The 23,359-nt window shown below is 40.3% G+C and overlaps 1 protein-coding gene across 3 annotated transcripts in view; it reads right to left on the bottom strand.

Annotated features, from left to right (window-relative positions):
* The window catches only part of Tmem218 (transmembrane protein 218), a 67,139-nt gene extending 51,515 nt beyond the window's left edge, over positions 1–15,624 (bottom strand). Inside the window, exons 1-3 of one of the 3 annotated variants that reach the window (XM_046432683.2) lie at positions 15,455–15,624; positions 14,500–14,602; positions 13,220–13,329 (exon numbers count right to left, since the gene is read on the bottom strand). The gene's annotated coding sequence lies outside the window, so the exon portion shown is untranslated. The other 2 variants (XM_046432685.2, XM_046432684.2) reach the window with 2 other exon arrangements.
* Between the last annotated feature and the right edge of the window lie 7,735 nt (positions 15,625–23,359).

Raw genomic sequence — 23,359 nt, 5'->3', positions numbered from 1 at the left:
CTGGTTAACTTATTTATTCATTTTCTTACAAGTTTATTTTTTGTCTCTCCAACTAGAATAATAAATTCACGAAGGCAGAAACTTTATCTTTCTCACCTGGTATCCCCAGTTTGTAGCTCAGAGGTTATATGGAATAAATTTGTTTGATGAATAAATAAAGCAGTGCTAACAAATCTGAAAATCAAGTGAGGGAGTAATAAGGTCATATCAAGGTTTAGAAGGATGACCAGATAACTTCTGGTCCATGCACTGGACAGTACTAACAAAGGGAACAACAGTGAACACGTGGAAATGCTCAATAAGACAGATTAAAAAGAATTTAACAAATATACAAAGCAATGAAGGAAAATCCTTAAGTACCCTAAACAAAAAAAATATAACCTAAAGCCTGAGTGGTTAGTGAGGACTGAGCACTGAGACATACAGGGGTGCTGGCAGCAGATACAGGCCTTCAGAGTGGTCCTGTCCTGGCCAGATGAGATCTCAGGCCCATGATGCAGAGAACTAGAACTAAGAACAATATATCATGCTGGGCCCTCAAAGGGCTTAATGGTTTTTGAAATATGGTCTGAAAAATTGCTAAAGATTTCAAAGAAATCTAGACAAGTGACTCAGGCCACAAGTGAAAAAGACTAGCCCAAGAGAAATCTGAATCCTTACCTGCATTTAAATATAGAGTTTAAGCACAATACCAATGTAGTATGGGAATCTCAGTAGAAAAGATTAACATAAAAACTAGACTAAAAGTAAGGTACCTAAAGGATCCCAGCTGAGATCATCTATTAGGATGCCACCACAGATGTGCATATAAGACTAAAGAGTGGATTTAATGAGGTTTTCAGACATAAAAAGACTGAAATGGAATTCACCTTGTGGGAGGCTGACATAGCATGTAACTAGTGTTTGCTTCCCTTCCTGGTTGGCTGAGGCACTGTCGGTCACCCTGTGATCTGGTTGCTTTTAAGTAAGGGAAGATGGTAGCCCTGATCTTGAGGGTAGAGACAAAGCAAATGTGTCTTCGTACACGGGCGTGCTTTCCTACAGCCCCATGGGTTGAGCTACGCTCACCTGTTCCTTTGTGATATTACCCCTTGTCTAGTTTGGGACAGAATGTTCCATGAAAATGTCCTTTTGTGTGTCCCCTTCTCTTACTCTTGCCATCACCCCCTTGGGTGTGGCCTTCCTAGATGTCAATCAACCTGCTGACAGCAGACATCATGAAGCTAGACTCGACCCCCTGAAGCCTGACCCCTTGCCTCATTTGAATGGCTTCTCCTCAATAAAAGGGGTCAGCACGTGCTCGCTCGCTCTCTCTACAGACCCTTAAGGTCAGAGGAGCTGTCACAGCACCCCCAAAGAAAAAGGTATTTCTGTCTTGTGTGGTTATTTTGCACAGCCCAGTTCCCCTTAAGTGAACCCTGAGTGTTTTAGTCACATGGATCACGACAGGTAGTGTCCCTGGGTAGGCAGGTTTGAGGGTTTAAGTCGCAGGAATGCGACACACCTCTCACAGATCCTCACTGAAAGAGTTACTTAGGAATGTACTCCAACAAAAAGGAAAATGAACCAAGAAAGATATAAGGAAAAATGGTGAGAAAGACATTAGCAAAAATTGACTATAAATATTCCTGCAATGATAATGACGACTAATTTTCAAGGGGTTAAAAATGAGAAAACTAAAATATTACTCAACAGTTATATGGAAGGTGAGAAAGAATAGTTCAAAGTAAAAGCAGTCAACATATATTACTTGCTCTGAAGGAGGAGTTAATGATTAGTTAAGTTTTACTAAGCAAAAGATAGATATTTGAAGACACATAGGCACATACTAAATAACAGAAAGAGAATGAACAACTTCCACAAGAGTGAAAAAATAATAATAAAGGAAGAAAACAAGAGGGGGTGATGGCAAGGGGTTAAAAAGGAAGGAACATTTAAAAATATAAGATAAAACTGAAAATTACAACAAAAAGCATAGTAAATACAAACTTTTATTAATTATATTAATTATACTTGATTATTAAAGGATTCTCATGCTAGATTAAAAAAAATAAAAACAGCTCTTTATAAAAGCTACACAAAAAGCATAAAGAAAGAGAGGTTCAAAATAAAGAGACTGAAAAGAAACACTAACAAAACAATACTGGGGGAAAGGGGATGGGGAAAAAATTTTTTCATCTTGTAAAATTTAATAGGTGTAGAGTTCTACTTTTACAAGATGAAAAATTTCTGGAGATCTGTTTCATGATAATGTAAATATACTACACTAATGAACTGTACACATAAAAATGGTTAATATGGTAAATTTTATGTTATGTGCTTTAAATCACAATTTGGAAAAACAAGTGAAACAAAAATATAAGTTGGTAAAGCAATATTAGTATCAAGAATATATGTTAAGCTTGAAAAATATTAATAATGGGGGAAGGAAGATGGCGGCGAGGGGAGTGCATTGCCCCCGTGTGCTGCTTCACTGTGTGGGAGTATGACAAGTCAGGACGGCTAAAGGATATCTTGTTAGGAATTTCCAGCAATAGTGGGGTGCTCCGGAACCTGGAGGAAGGATTTCCATCGCACAAGGATTGGCTACGGGGACTCAAACGCGAGAGGTTTGTCGCACGGAGGGTAACACTGCTTATTCAGCAAACCGCCCCGCGGCTAGAGTCTGCAGCGCGTGCTGGGATAGAGACGCAGGGTTACAGTGCTGCAGTTTCTGCCAGCCGCGCAAGCACCGTACTCAGGGCTGAATTCTGGGTTCGAGACGGGGGAAGGAAGCGGTCCATCTCGGTTCTCCACACCGGTCAGACCACAGAGGAGGCCAGCAGCCACCATGTTGGAAAGCTGACGTCACCATCCCTGTTTTCGACTGACCGCAGCTCATTCAGCCATAGAACAGGTAATTTCAGGCTGCAATTCGCCTGTGGCTTGCAGACAGACTGCTAGGGTTCAGTGCCTGGGTGCTTCTTAGAATCTGATCTTATCGGAGCAAACACCGAGCGCGGGGCGGCCGAGTTCCGGCTCCCGGAACCGTCCCGGAACCGCCCTGGCCCAGGGCTGCGGAGCCTGCGGAGGCTGCTTCTTGGACCCTGCTCCTATCAGAGCATACACGAAGCACTAAGTGGCCGAATTCCGGCTCCCAGAACTGAGCCCGCGGGGACTGCTTCTTGGAGCCTACACTTATAGGAGCTTACACTGAGCACGGAGCGGCCCAGTTCTGGCTCCCGGAACTTCCCTGGCCCGGGGCTAGGAGCCCGCGGAAACTGCTTCTCGGTCCGTTTCCTGCTGAGGGCCGGTCAGGACTCACCCGTTGCTTTGGTTGCCCGGCAAGGGGAACGAAATGCTGCCATTCGCATAGGATACCAACATGGCAGAGATCTGATGTCATCAGAAAGCGGCGGAGGAGAGAACTTCATCAATACCAGCGGCGACATAAACAGTTGGTCTCCTGGTAGGGGGGGTGAGGCACAGATACCCGAGTCTCCTCAATTTGTCGTCGAGCCAGAGGGGAGGAGCCGGGCCGCCGCCAGCGCCCGGAGCAGGCCCAGCGGCTCGCCAGCGTGGTGACCGCGTGACCCCAATTGGAGAGGGGGCGGAGCGGAGCCGCCACCCACACCCGCAAGGTGGGCAGACCCGCGACCCAGTGGTACATGGACGTGGTAGGAGGGGCAGGGCAGAGCCGCCGTTCGCGCTTGCAAGGTAAACAGACCTGTGACAGCCTGGCGGGTCAGGCCCAGTGGCCTGCCAGTGTGGTACACACGTCACCCCAACTGGAGTAGGGGCAGAGCAGATCCTTCTCCCACGCCCGGATCAGGCCCTGCCGGTGTGGTGGTCACGTGACCCCAATTGGAGTGGGGGCAGAGCGGAACCGCCACCCGTGCCTGCAGGGTGAGCAGACCTGTGACCAACCTGCAGATCAGGCCCAGGGGTCCGCAGGCATGGTAGGAGGGGCAGGGCAGATCCGCCGCCCGTGCCTCCAAGGTAGGCAGACCTGCAACAGACCGGCGGATCAGGCCCAGGAGCCTGCCGGCGTGGTACACACACCACCCTAATTGGAGTAGGGGCAGAGCAGAGTTGCCGCCCGTGCCAGGAACAGGCCCAGCGTCCTGCAGGCGGGGTAGTCACGACACCCCAATTGGAGTAGGGGCAGAGCAGAGCCTCCACCCGTGCCCGAAAGGTGGGCAGATCTGCGACCGACCAGCAGGACAGGCCCAGTGGCCTGCCGGTACGACAGACACGTCACCCCATTTGGAGTAGGGGCAGAGTAGAGCCGCCGCCCGCGCCTGCAGGGTAGGCAAACCTGCAACCGACCGGCGGATCAGGCCCGGTGGCCTGCCGGCGTGGTACACTCGTCACCCCAATTGGAGTAGGGGCAGAACAGAGCCGCCGCCAGCGCCCAGAACAGGCCCAGTAACCTGCCGGCGTGGTAGCCACGACACCCCAATTGGAATAAGGAGAGAGCAGAGCCGCCGCCCGCACCTGCAGGAAAGATACGCAAGCAGTATGAAAAGACAAGGAAAGAAAGGACCACAAGCAATGCAGGTCAATGCAACTTTAGAAGAGGTAACAGCTGCAGCAGATGGAATGTCAGATAAAGAATTCAGGATATACATGCTTCAGACGATCTGGAGTATCAAGGAAGACATTAGACAGCAAAATCAGACAATGAAAGATCACTTCGACAATGAATTACGCAAACAAATCCAGGAAGCAAAGGATCAACTATACAGGGAGATAGAGGTTATAAAAAACAAACAAACAGAAATCCTAGAAATGCAGGAAGCAATAAACCAACTTAAAAACTCAATGGAGAATACTACCAGCAGAGTAGAACACTTAGAAGATAGAACATCAGACAATGAAGACAAAGTATTTCAACTGGAAAAGAACATAGACAGCTCAGCAAGACTGTTAAGAAACCATGAGCAGAACATCCAAGAAATATGGGATAACATTAAGAGACCAAACTTAAGAGTCATTGGGATACAGGAAGGTACAGAGCTCCAAACCAAAGGAATGAGCAGTCTATTCAATGAAATAATACGAGAAAACTTCCCAGACTTGAAGAATGAGACAGAATCCCAAATTCTAGAAGCCTACAGGACGCCGAATGTGCAAAATCATAAGAGATCCACACCTAGACACATTATACTGAAGATGCCCAACATACAGAATAAAGAGAGAATTTTAAAAGCTACAAGAGAAAGGAAGCAGATTACATTTAGGGGTAAGCCAATCAGGATAACAGCTGATCTTTCAACACAGACTCTGAAAGCTAGAAGATCCTGGAATAACATATTTCAAACACTGAAAGAAAATGGGTTCCAACCAAGAATTGTGTATCCAGCGAAATTAAGCTTCAGGATGGAAGATGAAATTAAAACCTTCCACGATAAACAAAAGTTTAAAGAATTCGCAGCTAGAAAACCATCTCTTCAAAACATCCTCGCCAAAGCATTACAGGAAGAGGAAATGGAAAATATCAATGAAAACCAACAGTGGGAGGTAGGACAGTAAAGGGGGGGGGAAATAATCAAAGAGGAAAACAAACCATGTTTAGTAACAGAAATAAACAAATATGGCTGGAAGAACAACCCATATCTCAATAATAACCCTAAATGTTAATGGCTTAAACTCACCAATTAAGAGACACAGGCTAGTAGAATGGATCACAAAACAAGACCCAACAATATGCTGCTTACAGGAGACGCATTTGATAGGAAAAGACATACATAGGCTGAAGGTGAAAGGTTGGGAAAAATCATATCACTCATATGGACTTCGGAAACAAGCAGGAGTGTCCATACTCATATCAAATAAAATAGATTTCAAGCCAAAATTAATCAAAAGGGATAAAGAGGGACACTACATACTGCTTAAGGGAACCATACACCAACAAGACATAACAATCATAAATATTTATGCCCCAAACAATGGTGCGGCTATGTTCGTCAAACAAACTCTTCTCAAGTTCAAGAGTCTAATAGACCACCATACCATAATCATGGGAGACTTCAACACACCTCTCTCGCCACTGGACAGATCTTCCAAACAAAAGTTGAATAAGGAAACTATAGAACTCAATAACACTATTAATAACCTAGACCTAATTGACATATATACAGTATACCACCCAACATCAAGCAGTTACACTTTTTTCTCAGCAGCACATGGATCCTTCTCAAAAATAGATCATATATTATGTCACAGGGCAACTCTTAGACAATATAAAGGAGTAGAGATAATACCATGCATCTTATCTGATCATAATGGAATGAAACTGAAAATCAACGATAAAAGAAGGAAGGAAAAAGCATACATCACTTGGAGAATGAACAATAGGTTACTGAATGATCAATGGGTTATAGAAGACATCAAGGAGGAAATTAAAAAATTCTTAGAGATAAATGAAAACACAGACACAACATATTGGAATCTATGGGACACATTGAAAGCAGTTCTAAGAGGAAAATTCATTGCTTGGAGTTCATTCCTTAAAAAAAGAAAAAAACAACAAATAAATGATCTCATACTTCATCTCAAAATCCTTGAGAAAGAAGAGCAAAACAACAGCAAAAGAAGTAGAAGGCAAGAAATAATTAAAATCAGAGCTAAAATTAATGAAATCGAAACAAAAGAAACAATTGAAAAAATTGACAAAACTAAAAGTTGGTTCTTTGAAAAAATAAACAAAATCGACAGACCCTTATCGATGCCAGCGAAGAGAAGAAGAGAGAGAACTCAAATTACTAGCATACGGGATGAAAAAGGCAATATCACAACAGACACTTCAGAAATACAGAAGATAATCAAAAACTATTTTGAATCCTTATACTCCAATAAATTAGAAGATAGTGAAGGCATAGATAAATTTCTTAAGTCATATGATCTGCCCAGATTGAGTCAGGAGGATATAGAAAACCTAAACAGACCAATATCAATTGAGGAAATAGAAGAAACCATAAAAAGACTACCAACTAAGAAAAGCCCAGGACCGGATGGGTATACAGCAGAATTTTACAAAACCTTTAAAGAAGAACTAATACCAATACTTTTCAAGCTACTTCAGGAAATAGAAAAGGAGGGAGAACTTCCAAATTCATTCTATGAGGCCAACATCACCCTGATACCTAAACCAGACAAAGACACTTCAAAGAAAGAAAACTACAGACCAATATCTCTAATGAACCTAGATGCAAAAATCCTCAATAAAATTCTGGCGAATCGGATACAAAAACATATCAAAAAAATTGTACACCATGATCAAGTAGGATTCATCCCTGGGATGCAAGGCTGGTTCAATATACGGAAATCAATAAATGTTATTCACTACATCAATAGACTTAAAAATAAGAACCATATGATCATCTCGATAGATGCGGAAAAAGCATTCGACAAAGTACAGCATCCCTTTATGTTCAAAACTCTAGAAAAACTAGGGATAACAGGAACATACCTCAATATTGTAAAAGCAATCTATGCTAAGCCTCAGGCTAGCATCATTCTGAATGGAGAAAAACTGAAGGCATTCCCTCTAAAATCTGGAACAAGACAGGGATGCCCTCTCTCTCCACTTCTGTTCAACATAGTTCTCGAAACACTGGCCAGAGCAATTAGACAGACGAAAGAAATTAAAGGCATAAAAATAGGAAAAGAAGAACTTAAATTATCACTATTTGCAGATGATATGATTCTATACCTAGCAGACCCAAAAGGCTCTACAAAGAAACTATTAGAGCTAATAAATGAATTCAGCAAAGTGGCAGGATATAAAATCAACACGCATAAATAAAAGGCATTCCTGTATATCAGCGACAAATCCTCTGAAATGGAAATGAGGACAACCACTCCATTCACAATATCTTCAAAAAAAATAAAATACTTGGGAATCAACCTAACAAAAGAGGTGAAAGACTTATACAATGAAAACTACAGAACCCTAAAGAGAGAAATAGAAGAAGATCTTAGAAGATGGAAAAATATACCCTGTTCATGGATAGGCAGAACTAACATCATCAAAATGGCGATATTACCAAAAGTTCTCTATAGGTTTAATGCAATGCCAATCAAAATCCCAACGGCATTTCTTGTAGAAATAGAGAAAGCAATCATGAAATTCATATGGAAAAATAAAAGACCCAGAATAGCAAAAACAATGCTAAGCAGGAAGTGTGAATCAGGCGGTATAGCGATACCAGACTTCAAACTATACTACAGAGCAATAGTAACAAAAACAGCATGGTACTGGTACCAAAACAGGCGGGTGGACCAATGGTACAGAATAGAGGACACAGAAACCAATCCACAAAACTACAACTATCTTATATTTGATAAAGGGGCTAAAAGCATGCAATGGAGGAAGGATAGCATCTTCAACAAATGGTGCTGGGAAAACTGGAAATCCATATGCAACAAAATGAAACTGAATCCCTTTCTCTCGCCATGCACAAAAGTGAATTCAAAATGGATCAAGGAGCTTGATATCAAATCAGAGACGCGCCATCTGATGGAAGAAAAAGTTGGCTACGATCTACAGTCGGTGGGGTCGGGCTCCAAATTCCTCAATAGGACACCCATAGCACAAAAGTTAATAACTAGAATCAACAAATGGGACTTACTTAAACTAAAAAGTTTTTTCTCAGCAAAAGAAACAATAAGAGAGGTAAATAGGGAGCCTACATCCTGGGAACAAATCTTTACTCCTCACACTTCAGATAGAGCCCTAATATCCAGAGTATACAAAGAACTCAAAAAATTAGACAATAAGAGAACAAACAACCCAATCAACAAATGGGCCAAGGACCTGAACAGACACTTCTCAGAGGAGGACATACAGTCAATCAACAAGTACATGAAAAAATGCTCAACATCTCTAGCTGTCAGAGAAATGCAAATCAAAACCACCCTAAGATACCATCTCACTCCAGTAAGATTGGCAGCCATTATGAAGTCAAACAACAAGTGCTGGCGAGGATGTGGGGAAAAGGGTACACTTGTACATTGCTGGTGGGACTGCAGATTGGTGCAGCCAATTTGGAAAGCAGTATGGAGATTTCTTGGAAAGCTGGGAATGGAGCCACCATTTGACCCAGCTATTCCCCTTCTTGGTCTATTCCCTAAAGACCTAAAAAGAGCATGCTACAGGGACACTGCTACATCGATGTTCATAGCAGCACAGTTCACAATAGCAAGACTGTGGAACCAACCTAGATGCCCTCCAATAGACGAATGGATAAAAAAAATGTGGCATTTATACACAATGGAGTATTACTCTGCATTAAAAAATGACAAAATCATAGAATTTACAGGGAAATGGATGGCATTAGAGCAGATTATGCTAAGTGAAGCTAGCCAATCCCTAAAAAACAAATGCCAAATGTCTTCTTTGTTATAAGGAGAGTAACTAAGATCAGAGTAGGGACGAAGAGCAGGAGAAGAAGATTAACATTTAACAGGGATGAGAGGTGGGAGGGAAAGGGAGATAGAAGGGAAATTGCATGGTAATGGAAGGAGACCCTCAGGGTTATACAGTGGAGGGGGTAGAGAGAGAGGAGGGGAGGGGAGGGGAGAGGTGGGGAGGGGGGAGGGTGGAGGATGGGAAAGGCAGCGGAGCACAACAGACACTAGTATGGCAATATGTAAATCAATGGATGTGTAACTGATGTGATTCTGCAATCTGTGTATGGGGTGAAGGTGGGAGTTCATAACCCACTTGAATCAAAGTGTGGAATATGATATGTCAAGAAATTTGTAATGTTTTGAATAACCCACAATAAAAAATTAATAAAAAAAAAAGAAAAATATTAATAATAATAATAATCACAGGCTGGGTTTGTAGCTCAGTGGTAGAAAGCTTGCCTAGCATATGTGAAGCACTGGGTTCAATTCTCAGCATCATATAAAAAATACAAGTATTGTGTCCATATACAACTAAAAGTATTTAAAAAAAAAAGAATAATCACAAAAGGAATAATTTGGCAAAAAGACACAACTTGAAATAAATATGAACCTAACATAAGTGACATAAATGACATAAATATAAACCTAACATAAATGACATAACATTACAATAAACAAAGCCACAAATTTAGTGGAAGATTTTAATGTAACTATCTTAGAATCAACAGATCAAGCAGATAAAAAATAAAAATAAACACTTGACAAAAGAGGTTATCCAAATGACCAATATGTGAAAAGCAGTTCAACTTCATTAGCCATCAGGAAATTGCAAATAAAAACCAAAATTCATTACTCCTACATACCTGCAAGAATGGCCGAAATGAAAATGACAGACAACATAAGTGTTAGTAAAGATGTAGATTAATTGGAACCCTCAAACACCGTGGTAAGAGTGTAAATTGTTATAACTGCTTTGGAGACTACTGACAGTATCAATCAAACCTGAAAATTCATGTCCCGCAGATCCAGCTCTTCTATTCCCAGTTGTATTTCTAACAGAGATGCACACAGAAGTTCAAAACCCATGTACAAGAAGTTCATTCCAACCCTATCTGAAATAGCTGAAAAAGGAAACAACCCACATGTCCACCAATACAAAGGATAAATATGTTTCAAAATTCTTTCATACAATGCAATAGAATAAAGCAATAAGAATGAACTTGGATGAATTTCACAAATACTAAGTGTAAAATGACAGAGGCAAAAAAGTTTATACTGTTTGATTCCATTTATATAATGTTCAAAAAAAGTTCAAACTACTTTGGGGGGTTAGAAGTCAAAGAGTATGTTTTCCATTCAGAAAGTAGTGACTGGAGGGAGCTGAAAGAGGTTCTGGAGTGCTGATAAAATTTTGTTTATTGATCTGGGTGTGGGTTACCTGGATTCACTCATTTTGGTAAACTGTACCTAGCTATACATTTAGGATGTGTACACTTTTCTGTATGTGTGTTATACTTCACTGAAAGGTTTCTTTTGAAGAATCTTAAGAGACATATCAATCAAATGCAATATATGGACTCTGTTTGGGTCTTGATTCAAAAAAGCTAGTATAAAAAAGAAAACCTTTTAAAAGATGACTGGAGAAATTTCAACAGTATCTGGATATTTGATGATATTAGGGAATTATGGGTTTTTTTAAGCGAATTAAAAAAAAAAAAAAAAGCTATTGGGCTGGGGATATGGCTCAAGCGGTAGCACGCTTGCCTGGCATGCATGCGGGCCCAGGTTCGATCCTCAGCACCACATACAAACAAAGATGTTGTGTCCGCCGAAAATTTAAAAATAAATATTAAAATTCTCTCTCTCTCTTTAAAAAAAAGCTATTGAAGGCTCTTTAGGATATACACATATATACATGTAACACATCAGAGAATAGAAAATGTGACTAGGAGCTTCATATTCTCTGGGGGAGGGGAAGTGAAGTAGCTAACATGAAATAAGACTGGTTGTGAGCTAGTTGTTGAAACTGGGTGAAGAGAGTGTTGATGTTGGCTATACTATTTTTATACTTTTGAATATATTGGAAACCTTCACACTAGAAAAATATGTGTATGTATATGTATGTAAGTGTGAATAAATGTAACAAAAGATTTGTAAGATTATTGTAGTTAAAATTATAAAATCTTATTAAAGATTGTTTTCTAAGAAGCACCTGGACAGAGAAATAAAGTAGACCTGAATAAAAAAATAACCCATGTTGCTAGATGGTTCAATTCAAAGATCTTAATTTTCTTTAACCTATACATTTAATGCAATTCTAACCAAAATCTAAAAATAATTTTTGTAGAACTTGAAAATGAATCCTAAATTCATATGAGTAAAAACCCAAGAATAGCCAGAACAATTTTGAGAAGTAGAATGGCAACTTGCCTTTCTTGTTACCAACTGCCACAAGACACATTATAAAACCAAGGTAATTAAAACAGTGTGATAGTGGCACAAAGACACATGGACCAGCGGCATGAAATTGAGAACCTAGAAACAGATCCATGCATTTGTCAGAACTTCATGCAGGAAGGAGTTGGCTCTGCGATTCAGTGGGTAAAGGATTTCATAGCTGGTGGTGGGACAAATGATTATCCAACCGGAAAATAATAAAACTAGACCTCTACATTATATCATATACAGAAGCCAATTTTAAATGGAACTAATTCATAATGAAATAGCATATGTTTAAAAATATGAATGTTCAGGCTGACTACACTAGAATACATAATGAAGTACAGTAGTCAGATGCTCGCACCTAAACTTAGAATCACCATGAACGCAAAAGCTACAAATGCAGACTATGCAGGTGTGTTGTGCTGGCAACTCAAATACCACGAGCTGTGCTGCCTTTAGTTATGTGATTTTTCTAGAGTGAGGAACAACTCTTGTTAAAGTTCCAAACCACAAATTAGTATAATTTTCCCTTGATTTACATTAGAGTTTCATTCCTGGAAATTTTACTATATTAAACTGTGCCAAAAAATACATTATGTTAATATGAAAAATAGAGTTAGGTTCTGGGCCCAGATAATTAGAATCGAATACCCTGAGGAAAAGTAGTATAGGATGGAGGACAATTCTTTACCTGATGACTGTCCCGTGCATTATGGAACACCTTGCATCCCCAGCCCTGCTAGGTAAATTCCAATACTTCCTTCCAATGATAATAACTAAATATGTCTACACAAATCCCAAAATACTCCCAATCCAAGGCAGTACCACCTCCATGAAGAACTAGTGTTCTGGAAAAACTCTTGGGTCATCACTACGACTTTATTCTTGATAGCATAACAACAGGAAAAAAAAAAACCCTGAAATGTTCATCAATAAGGAAATGAATACAATATTTTATATTCATAATGAACACTTCAAATGAATGAACTTGATCTATATGTACTGCTATAAATATAGCTAAAAACCAATGTTGAGTGATAAAAATCGCAAATGAAATCCACAATATAACTATTTGTAGTTAAAAATTAAAATAAACTTTAATAATACATATTGCTTAGGATGTACATATATACAGCAAAAGCATAAAAACATGAGCATTAATTATATAATTTCAGGAGAGTATTTGCCTCTCTGGGGAAAGGAAGGAAAGAGGAGAGGAAAGGGAAGAAAAGGGATCTAAACTAGATCTATGAGATTTTTATTTCTTTAAAATTAAAAGCTTAAATAGATAAGCCAGAAAGTGAATATTTATTAATCTGGAACACAGGTATTTGATATACTATCAAATGTAATATTCTCAAGTTTAGTTTTAAAAAGTTACCTGATGACAGAGTACACATGAATTGGGATCAAGATCAGAGATGGGTGACCAATAGTTCTTCAGAGAGGTGATGAGGGTATAAGCTTTCCTTGGTTGTGGAAATAGAAAACCTAAGGAGAAGGTTTTAGAAATTACTCATATTTCTGAGTTTGGTTGATTGGGCTGATACCTCTAAGAAAATAACTACTTAAGGTTAATTGGTGCTCTTTATGATATTGCACAATAACCTGTAAGACCTAGACCAACTCTATCATCTTAGAATATAGGATAATGGTAGTTAAAACAGAATCATTTGAAACATATCCCTTTAATATCCCACAGAAACTTAAAAACTCAGGAGACACTGGGTTCTATAGACACTGGGTTACAGCTTTCAAGTATGAGATAAATACTAATACTAGAATTAGCTATTCTAAGAATGAGGTTCATGACTTTATAACCAAACTACACATTTTCTTACTATACGTAGAAAGGAAGGGGTTGGGTATACTAAAGAAAGATGCTGTAGAGAAATGAACATCTAGGCATTTCATTTTGTTAATTCAATATGAGAATAATACTTTTGCTCATTTCCTCTATTGGAATAGTTAAATTATTATTTTTGAGTCAGATATGATAAAAAGTAAAGTTTTTATTGAATATTCAGGACTTCTTCAAATCTTGGAGAATTGATGGTTTAGTCACCCTGATTTTAAGAGTAAGTCCATTTACTTAATAAATGTGGCATGTACTTATGAATTCATTTATTTTGCAGTAATGGGTGTTGAACTTAGGTCCTCCTCATATAAGCACTCTACCACTGAGCTATATATCCCCAGTCCATTCTATTTTATTTTATTTTGAGACATGAAGCCTTGACCTTTCAATGCCCAGGCTGGCCTTGAACTTGTGGATCCTCTTGCCTCAACCTCCTGAGTTGCTAGGACTACAGGTATACACCATAAGCCCAGCAATATCTGTAGCAAGTAGATAAAAACACTGTCTAAATTTGAACAGTGTTCAGTAGCTGACAACAAGACCCAATATAGGATCAATTTTTTTCCCTCTATGTTGATGCTGTGAGATCTTTTTTTTTTTTTTTTAAAGAAAGTTTCTTCAAACCCTTTTGGATGTATTTGTATTTGTCATTTATCTAAGGTTGGTTCTACATGCCCTTTGAGAGAAATCTGATAGAGAAGCACACAGTGAGGAGACTGACCCTAGTTTACTAAGAATACAGCACCCAGCACTAAGTTGAGAATCTTAGTGAGAATACTAATGGCTATTATAAGATGACTTACTGTCCAGGACAAATATGGACTCCGTAGAGGGTAATAAAGCTTAATAGCTGCTGGTGATGGGTGATACCTCACCCATTGCCCGATTTTCACGTGGACTCAAGCCCTTGAAAGCAACAGAAGAAAACAATGGATTACAGGAGTGAATGGCCCTTCTGAAGGAATCCTTTTCAATTTTTTTCTATAGCTTGTCCCAAACACTTAAAAATAATCAGAGGACTTTCACATTTTTATTTTTCTACTTTAAATATTTATCATTTGAATTTTAAAATATTAAGATATCGCCTCCAGCTTTATTAAGTCCCATGCACGTCTGGGACAAAAATCAATTGTCAAGCTACCTAAATGCCACGGATGTGACGTCCACTTTTACTTAACACACTGTTAGAAATGGGGGGGGGGGGGCTCGTCCATGGATTCTGATTCTGTCCTTGCACCCCTTTCCAGGTCATGGTTGCGTTTTGAAAGTGACAGATTCAGTCCGCTAGCTCCATCACCCATCAGCTACCAGCACTGCAGCCGGGAAACACCGGGCTGCTAGGAGTTCCTCTACTCTCCCCGGCCCGATTGCTGATTCAAACTGGCAAAAGGAAAAGAGTGCCCGCACGTCTCATCAGAATGCTCACCTGACTACCTCCTAGCAGGTGGAGAGGGATTAAGGTTTCAGACAAAAGGAAAACGAAAGCACTGACACTTTACTTTCTTAAGAGCATGATACAGAAAACAGTCCCTCCTTTTCGGCATTCTATTAAGAATTTATTAGCCTCCGGGTCTTGGGCCCAGACCCCGCGGTAAGGGTAGTCTGTGATGTCCGCGCACCGCCCGTCCACACTGTTTTCCAGCCTCCACAGCCGGAGTCTCCACCCTTCTCGCTACTCCGCAACTGTCCGGCTTTCCTCACTGCCGCCCGCCTCATTGGGTTCCCGGGTTACCCCATTTCCCCGGACCAGACTCATACCTCAATGTCCCGCTGGTTCCAGTCCGCCGAGGCTTTGATCTACTTAGAACGAATCACAAGTGGGCTTTCATTAAGGCGATTTCCGATTCGCTAATCAGTGCTGCTCTTTCAACGCCCAGCTTTCCTCTCATTAGCTTACACTTGCCGCGACTCCAGGCAACGCCAAGTGTAGTGGGTGGGCACATTGTCCTCAGTTCAGCATTTCCATTGGTCAATGCTGGTCGGTTTGGGCCTTGGCTCAACTTCGATTGGATAGATTCGCCTCACCACGCCCCATACCACTGTCAATCACATTATTCTCTCTAACCCGCTGGACCATTGGTTTGTGTTGCCTGAGGGCGGGCTTTTGGACCGGAGAGCGGTTTCTCCAGGTTTCCTTCGCGGTCTCCATGGAGACTATACAGCCCCGCGGTGAAGCGGCTAGGACAAGTAGCCCCCATCTCCAAGTTCCGAGACCTGTACAGACATCAGTGCAAGTTCCGCAGTCTGATACACCTCTCAGTCCCCTACCCACTGATTCGGGCGGGGCGCAGGTTTTCAGTGGTGTTTCTAGGCCTAGTCAGAAAAAGTCGCTAAAAATCCACTTGGCGGGAAGTGAGTCCAAAGCGCTAGTTGTAATAACGTCGCGTTTCATTTATCCTTACCTTGACTTCTTTTATTTGGCGTTATAGCCGGTAGCTACTTCGAAGTAGACTGAGGCAAGGATCATTCTACCCAAGTCTACAGACTGGGAAAGAGGTGTAGGGTCAATCAAGTAAATCCTTTGCCGCCACTCTTCCGGGCAGCTGCAACTGGGACTGGTCCACGCTTCTAGCAGACTGCTGTTACCTAACTGCCAGCCAGAATTGCCCATAGACCCAAAGAGCCATCCATCAGGCCAATCAAAGGAACCAGGAGAAAGTCTGTGTGCACCACTGTGGAATCAGGAAGGGAAAACAAACAAACAATACCAGCCGGACACGCTGGCGAACGCCTGTAATACCAGCGGATCCGGAGGCTGGTGAGTTCAAAGCCAGCCTCAGCGAAAGCGAGGCGCCAGGCAACTCAGTGTGACCCTGTCTCTAAATAAAATACAATAGAGCTGGGGATGTGGCTCATGTCGAGCTCCCCTGAGTTCAATCCCCGGTACCAAAACAAACAACAAACAGTACCAAATTTGAGAGCAAGTATTTAAACCTTTGTCCTTAGACAAACTATGGAAATACCATAAATCAACTATTCAATCTGAATCTCCAAATTAGAGAATTCAACTCCTGAATCAGCTTTATGAATGAAACGGAAGATGGGTGAATTTCATTGATTGCCGACATAAAGTTTATTCTGTCAGTGGTTCATTTGCAGTGTCATAAACTAACAAATGATTTCTTAATGTGTTTAACATCCTAACCTTAGTTGGTCCAGTGAGGAGCTCTGTGGTTAAAAAAGCCATTATTTTGATTAATTAATTTCATTGGACTTGAGTGTTAACTGTAGTATATGCATCATTAGAGACTGTGAAGATACTCAAGAAATATGATACAACGCCTTAATGAGGTTTGAGTGGTTTTCTAATGTTAGGTTGAGAACACAGGAAACAACTAGCAAGCACTTTAAAGCAAGATATAACAGTGGGTCAAAACTAATTTACAGCTCATTACTCCAAAAGGTAATGATACCTCATGTTTCAGAGCATTTTGCAGTTTTTGCATTATTGTATTTTTGTTCTTGTATATTCCAACGAAATTTTGCTTTGACTGGAGTTAATGTGGGTGTGTCTGCATGGTAGAGCAAGAATGAAGCTGGACCCTTGCTTATGGATAGAAATCAGAAAGATATAATAGAGATGGAAAGGAATTTAGGGAGAAGAAATAGTTTGAACAAGGAGGCTAAAAGAAGAATGAGCACTGAGTATTTGCAGAATAACATGGAAACAAATAGTGGAAAATAATCTGAAGCTAAACTGGTCAGAATCAGTTTTGGGGGAAAGTGGTCAAAAGTCTGAGATTGAGAATGTTAAGTTCCTTCTACTTCTAATGATTAAATTTAAATTATAAATTAAGGATGGGCATGAATGAGGAGGCATTCCCAGCTTTTTACATCTTCCTGAATGGACATAACATTTCTAAGTTTTCTCTCCCAAAAGAAGGGATTTTTATCCCAAGCTCCTCCCCCATCTTACCTCTTAACTGAGTGTAGGTATTTGTTTTCTGGTTCAATGATATGAAATTGAGAGAAGTTCTGTCACCATCTTCTGCCATCTCTGAACTGAAGTTGTGTGCCCCAGTCTAGACAAGATTGATTACTTGATCATACAACCTTTATCTTTTTAAAAATTGTCTTCTGTATGTTTTACTGTACCTCTTCACATCACTCCCCATCTCAGCTGTATAGAATGTGTGTGTGGGTACTTGTAGAATGCACATAGGTATCATATGCATGTCATTTTATTAAGTTATAATTTTCTTGTCTCCTAAAAAACAAGTAAAAGCAACAACAAAAGCAACAAAAAGCAATGTTTATTTCCTTCTACTCAGTGTAAAATCATTTGTTACTCTGCCTGATAGAGCTAGAAGGGCAACAAAAAGAGGTCACTAGGTTTATGAAGCGTGGGTAATTTCAAGAGAAGATGTGAAGCTTTCTTGCTCTTTTTATAGTTATCAAATTTTTTTTCAGCCAGGGAGTTCTGAATGTTATGTATATATTTTCTCATGTAAGATTATTTCAGCATTTTATAGGTCTAAAAGTGTACCAAAAAAATGAAGTAACTTTTATTAAGCTGACGCTCCAAAGCTACTACCATTCCATTCTGCTAACTGGGAAATTGAGTAAACAGAAATTTCCCCTTAGTACAGTTGTTCATAGTGAAGCCAAGTTACTAACTTTCTGAGGCCACCCAAAATAACCACCAAGATTTTTCAGACCATAATATTTACCTGAGGTTATGGATCAGGGTTCAACAAACTATGGTTTGTGGGCCTAATCTGGCCTGACATCTATTTTTGGTATGATTTGCAAACAAAGGACAACTTTTTACATTTTTAAATAGTTGGGAAAATCAAAAGAAGAAAACTATTTGTGACATATGAAAATTAAATAGAATTCAAAATTTACTATCCATAATGATGTTTTATTGTAATACAGGCATGGTCTTTTTTTTTTTTTTTTGTAGTCTGTGTCTACTTTCTCAGCAACAGCAGAGTTAGGCAGTTGCCACAGAGACTGTAGGGTCCATAACGTAAATATTCACTTTCTTTGTTTTTTTTTTTTTGTTGTTTTTTTTTTTTTTTAATATTTATTTATTTATTTTTAGTTTTTCGGCAGACACAACATCTTTGTTTGTATGTGGTGCTGAGGATCGAACCCGGGCCGCACGCATGCCAGGCAAGCGTGCTACCGCTTGAGCCACATCCCCAGCCCAATATTCACTTTCTTTAAGAAAAATTTGATTCTTACAATCTTAGACATCCCTAAATAAATCAGTTCTGATGGATTGTTAACTGAAATAGAATTTAGAAAAAAAAATAGTGTTAATTTTTAGAAATTCACATTGATGAAGATAAGTTACTTCTTTCCTAAAATTACATAATCCGTAAACAAAGCTGGTACTAGATGCTGGGCTCTATTGATCCAAAGTTTTTTCATCCATGCTATGACTTTTCTCATGCAGAGATTACCTTATTTAGAATTGGGTGGGTGATATATATATATATATATATATATATATATATATATATATATATATATATTTGGAGGCAAGAAAAATTCATCAAAACCTTTCCTAATATTAATTCTCATGTCTCTTTCATACTAACACAGTGTAGTGTATATTAATTAAGGGACACTTGGATATTTATGGTTTATTTCAGCTATTTTGAGTTATCATTATTCCATTTTTCTTACTTCTCAAAAAGTGTTTGCCCTTTGCATTAGTCAACTCTTCATGACTATAACTAGATACCCAAGACAATCAACTTAAAATAAAGAAAGGTTTATTTTAGCTCATTGTTTTAGAGATTTCAGTCCACAGTTGGTTCCATGGCTTTTGGACCTGCATTGAGACAGCACATCATGATGGGGAGTGGCTGCTGAAGCAAAGCTACTCACCTCACAGGGGTTGGGAAGCCAAGAGGAATGGGCTAGAATCCCAATATCTCCTTCTAGGACAAACCCTCAATGATCTAATTTCCTTCCACTAGGCTCCACTTCCTGAAGGTTGCACTACCTACCAATATGCCATGGGCAGGAGACAAAACCATCCATGTGCCTTTAGGGGACATTTATCCAAACCATAGAAGCCATCATGAAAAACTTACTTTCCATCTTTTCTCTTTTTAAAATTATTTCTTTCCTCTGTTTCAACAAAGGAATTTGGAGGTAAGTGAGTTTCTATTCCAACCTAAGATAGTTAAAGGAGGTAAGAATGATTGGAAAATCACAGCACACACATTTTTTACTCCAGCCTGTTGGATAAGCCATAAATGTGGAGGGGAGAGTGTATACAAACCTGCTGAATTGTGAGGCTTAATGTACATGTGTGTATGTGGGCTTTTCTGGGCAGACTATTCATAGCTTTTTATAAAACTTGTAAGGGTCCATGACCCTAAGAAGATTTTGAATTATTAGATGTAAAGAAGATGTGTTTAGGGGAGAAAGCTGCTCAAATGGGTGGTGGTGGAGACTGATCCAGGTTCTGGGGACTGTAAGGTTTTAGCTGACATCAGGGGAGAGCTCCCTGGCCAGTCCAAAAGTTTTCTCCTCTCTGCCACTCAGAGGTGCTAAAAATTCATCAGATTCACAGAATGGTTGAACTCAGATGATGATAAAATCCCAGTATAATTCTCTCCAAAGAATGTTCTGATTAATAGAAACTGCAGAGGAACTAATTTCATGAAAATAGCAAATGGGATTGTTTCAGCTGAAGCAAGCTGGGAGAGTTGGTGCTGACGCCAAGCAGGAAGGTGCAAACAATCCCATTGTGCAGAGCTGACAGCTCCAATCTTGCCGCTTATTTATTAAATGTCTTTCCGCTGTAAATTATTAAGCCTGGATTTGGGGAGACAAGAGAGCTGACAGAATAAGACAATAGAATGGAAAGCAAACCTGGATCCCTTCCTTCAGTATTATTGTAGTATTGTGTTTTGTGAAAAGCTTTTGCCCTCCTCTGTGTTAGAGAAGGGGGAGGAATCTCTCTTTGGTGAGACTCAGAAATGCACAAGACAAGTAACATGCTTTTGATTTCTGACTTACTTGCTACTTATTACAAATCAGAAGGGATTTCAGAGAAAATTCAACCTGTTGGCTCAATTGACTGACAGATATTTTGTCTATTCTTTGAAAGGGTTGTTTTATTCAGAAAGGAAGAACTTGATCTGCCTTAACATTATGAAGTAACATATTAAATGTTTGAGGGTCTGAAGTGGCCTGATGGAGTTCATTTGGATTATTTGATAGTCAGAAGGCCTTTCACACCTGCAGGGAGCTCTAAGGTCTATTTCTTAAGCTAAAGAATGGTAAAAGGTGGTGGTTAGGGAGGAAGTTGAACTCCAATTATGCTCAAAGTCAATTGAAAAGCTAGAGTTCTAATATAGAAAGGAGTGATTGCTTTCTGTGAATCTTAGGTTCAGCTTTTAGCCTTCTGTTTTCTGTGAAGGGCAGGGGGCAGTGCTTCTTGGCTTAATATTACCCGTTATTTGCTCAGGGAAAGTAATAGTATGCACATTAGTGTGGATGCCTAAAAGAGGGCCATTCATTCCTTATCTGTTCATTCATTTAACAAATAGTGTTACTGTGTGCCTTTCACTCTTCTGGAAAATGGGTGGGGTGGCGAGGAATAAACAAAACAGTCCCTGCTCTCATGGAACTTGCATTCTAGTGGAAGGAGCACAGTAATCAATAAATAAATATATAGTATAACTGATGGTTCTACATGAGGTGAAGACTGCAAAGTGGGGCACAGGATTAAAGAATGATGAAGGAGCAGGCTAGGTGGGGGAGCTATTTGATATAAGGTGACCAAGAAAGACCTCTCTGATGAGGTGGCATCCTAGCAGAGACCTGAAGGAAATGAATGAGAAGAGGAGCTATCCTGCCAAGAGCTAAGGGGCCAAGAAAGCATGAGAAGAGGAGCCAGGTATAGTTCAAGAACAGCAAGGTGGGGAAGGGTCCCCAGAAAGGGACTTGCAGGTCACTAAGAGAGCTTGAGCTTTACTTTGTGAGTGAGACAAGTTGGAAGAAGTTGGAGGAGTTTCCAAGAAGAGAAGTGCCACGATCTGACTCCCTAAAAACCAAATGCAGAGTGAGTATGCCAAGTACGCTGTTGGTAGAGTCCCTAATGGGAAAGGGCTGCTTCCGATAATATCAAGGCACCAAGTAGCTTTGTGTGATTCCTCCCTGGGAGGTGGCATGAGAAGGCTCATCTCATTTCTTCTCATCTGCAGGATGGGTGGGATTTCTTCGTTATTTGTAAAATGGAATCCTCTCCTAGAGAGTGACAAGGATGATGATAAGCTGGGGTTTAATGTCCCTTTGTTCTCCTACAAAGTAGGATGAGGATATAAAACCATCAAACAGCAAGAGAGAGAATCTGTCACCACCAGCCTCTGGGTTTGCTATCCAGGCATCCTTTCTGAGGAACTGATATCAACTGGCTGGCCAGAGGAGAATTCTGTGAGTTGTGATTTCCTCAACTTTTGCAAAGAAGGAGAGGAAGAGAGGGCTGAAGCCAGAGAGACACAATACCAGACAGCTGCCAGGAGGATATATATGGCAAACTCAGCTGGAGCCCACACGGGAACATTTGGTGGGTGGGGAGAAGGAAACTCAAAATACTTTATGGGAGAGTGTGAGAGCATTAGAAGAACCATGGGGTTTCTGGATCAGCAGATGTCTTGAGGCATCGATATAGCCCACGACAGGGCTAAGCCCCACACTTCCTTATGGGACCTGCAAAGCAGCTAAAAATGTTCCCGTCCATCTGGGGTCACACCCAAGACCACTCTCTGTTTGTTCCACAAGGACATTTCAAGACAGGGTCAGGCTGAAGCTCCAGCTCTGAATGAGAGAAAATGGACAGACTGGGCTAGGGATATAGCTCAGTTGATAGTGTCTGCCTCGAATGCACAAGGCCCTGGGTTCAATCCCCAGCACCACCACCAAAAAAAAAAAAGAAAGAAAATGGACAGACTTAGAATGATGGAGGGATTGAAAAATATGGGGAGGAATCTTATTTGAGCTGTCAGCTGCTCAAATGGAAAGACTTTTCATGGATTGGTGCTGTGTTCTAGGATTGAAAGTCCCAGTATTTAGGATGGAGACCCGAGCTAAATCAGGATCAGGAAAATAATTACTGATATTATTTTCAGAAGCTCACAAGTATCTAGATGTGGCCCACGTTGAGAGTAAAGTCTCACAAACATTCTACTTTTATTTATTTAATTGGGGAAAAGCCTCTGTGATCCCACACCTGTGATCCCAGCTACTCAGGAAGCTGAGGCGTGAGGATCACTATCTTGATGCCAGTCTGGGCAACTTAGGGAGACCCTGTCTCAAAATAAAAAAACCCAAAAGATCCGGAAGTATAGTTCAGTGGTAAAGTGCCTCTGGGTTTGATTCCTAGAATGGGAAAAAAAAAAAAAAGAGGAAGGAAGGGAGAGAGGGACGGAGGGAGGGAAATCACTGTTTGAAATCATTTAAGTTGCATATGGGTGAGAGAAATGGCCATTCCCTGACTGGGTCAAGATTTCCCAAACCCTCTGTTACTAGAGACAGTTTCTCATTTGGTAAACTCCTTTGACCTTTTGGTCATGTTTTGGCTTAAAGAATAAAGGCCTGATGCAATGTATGTCGGCAATTGAGCAACTACATCCATTTACCTAATGGCAATGTTCTAGAAATAGAGATTTGAAGATAAGATACAGTCCCTTCTCC

The sequence above is a fragment of the Marmota monax genome, unplaced genomic scaffold (genome assembly GCF_021218885.2).
Source record: "Marmota monax isolate L192 unplaced genomic scaffold, Marmota_monax_Labrador192_F-V1.1 WCK01_AAM20220418_F8-fsc00062, whole genome shotgun sequence".
Classification (NCBI taxonomy): Eukaryota; Metazoa; Chordata; class Mammalia; order Rodentia; family Sciuridae; genus Marmota; species Marmota monax.
This window is presented reverse-complemented; position numbering and strand designations above follow the sequence as displayed.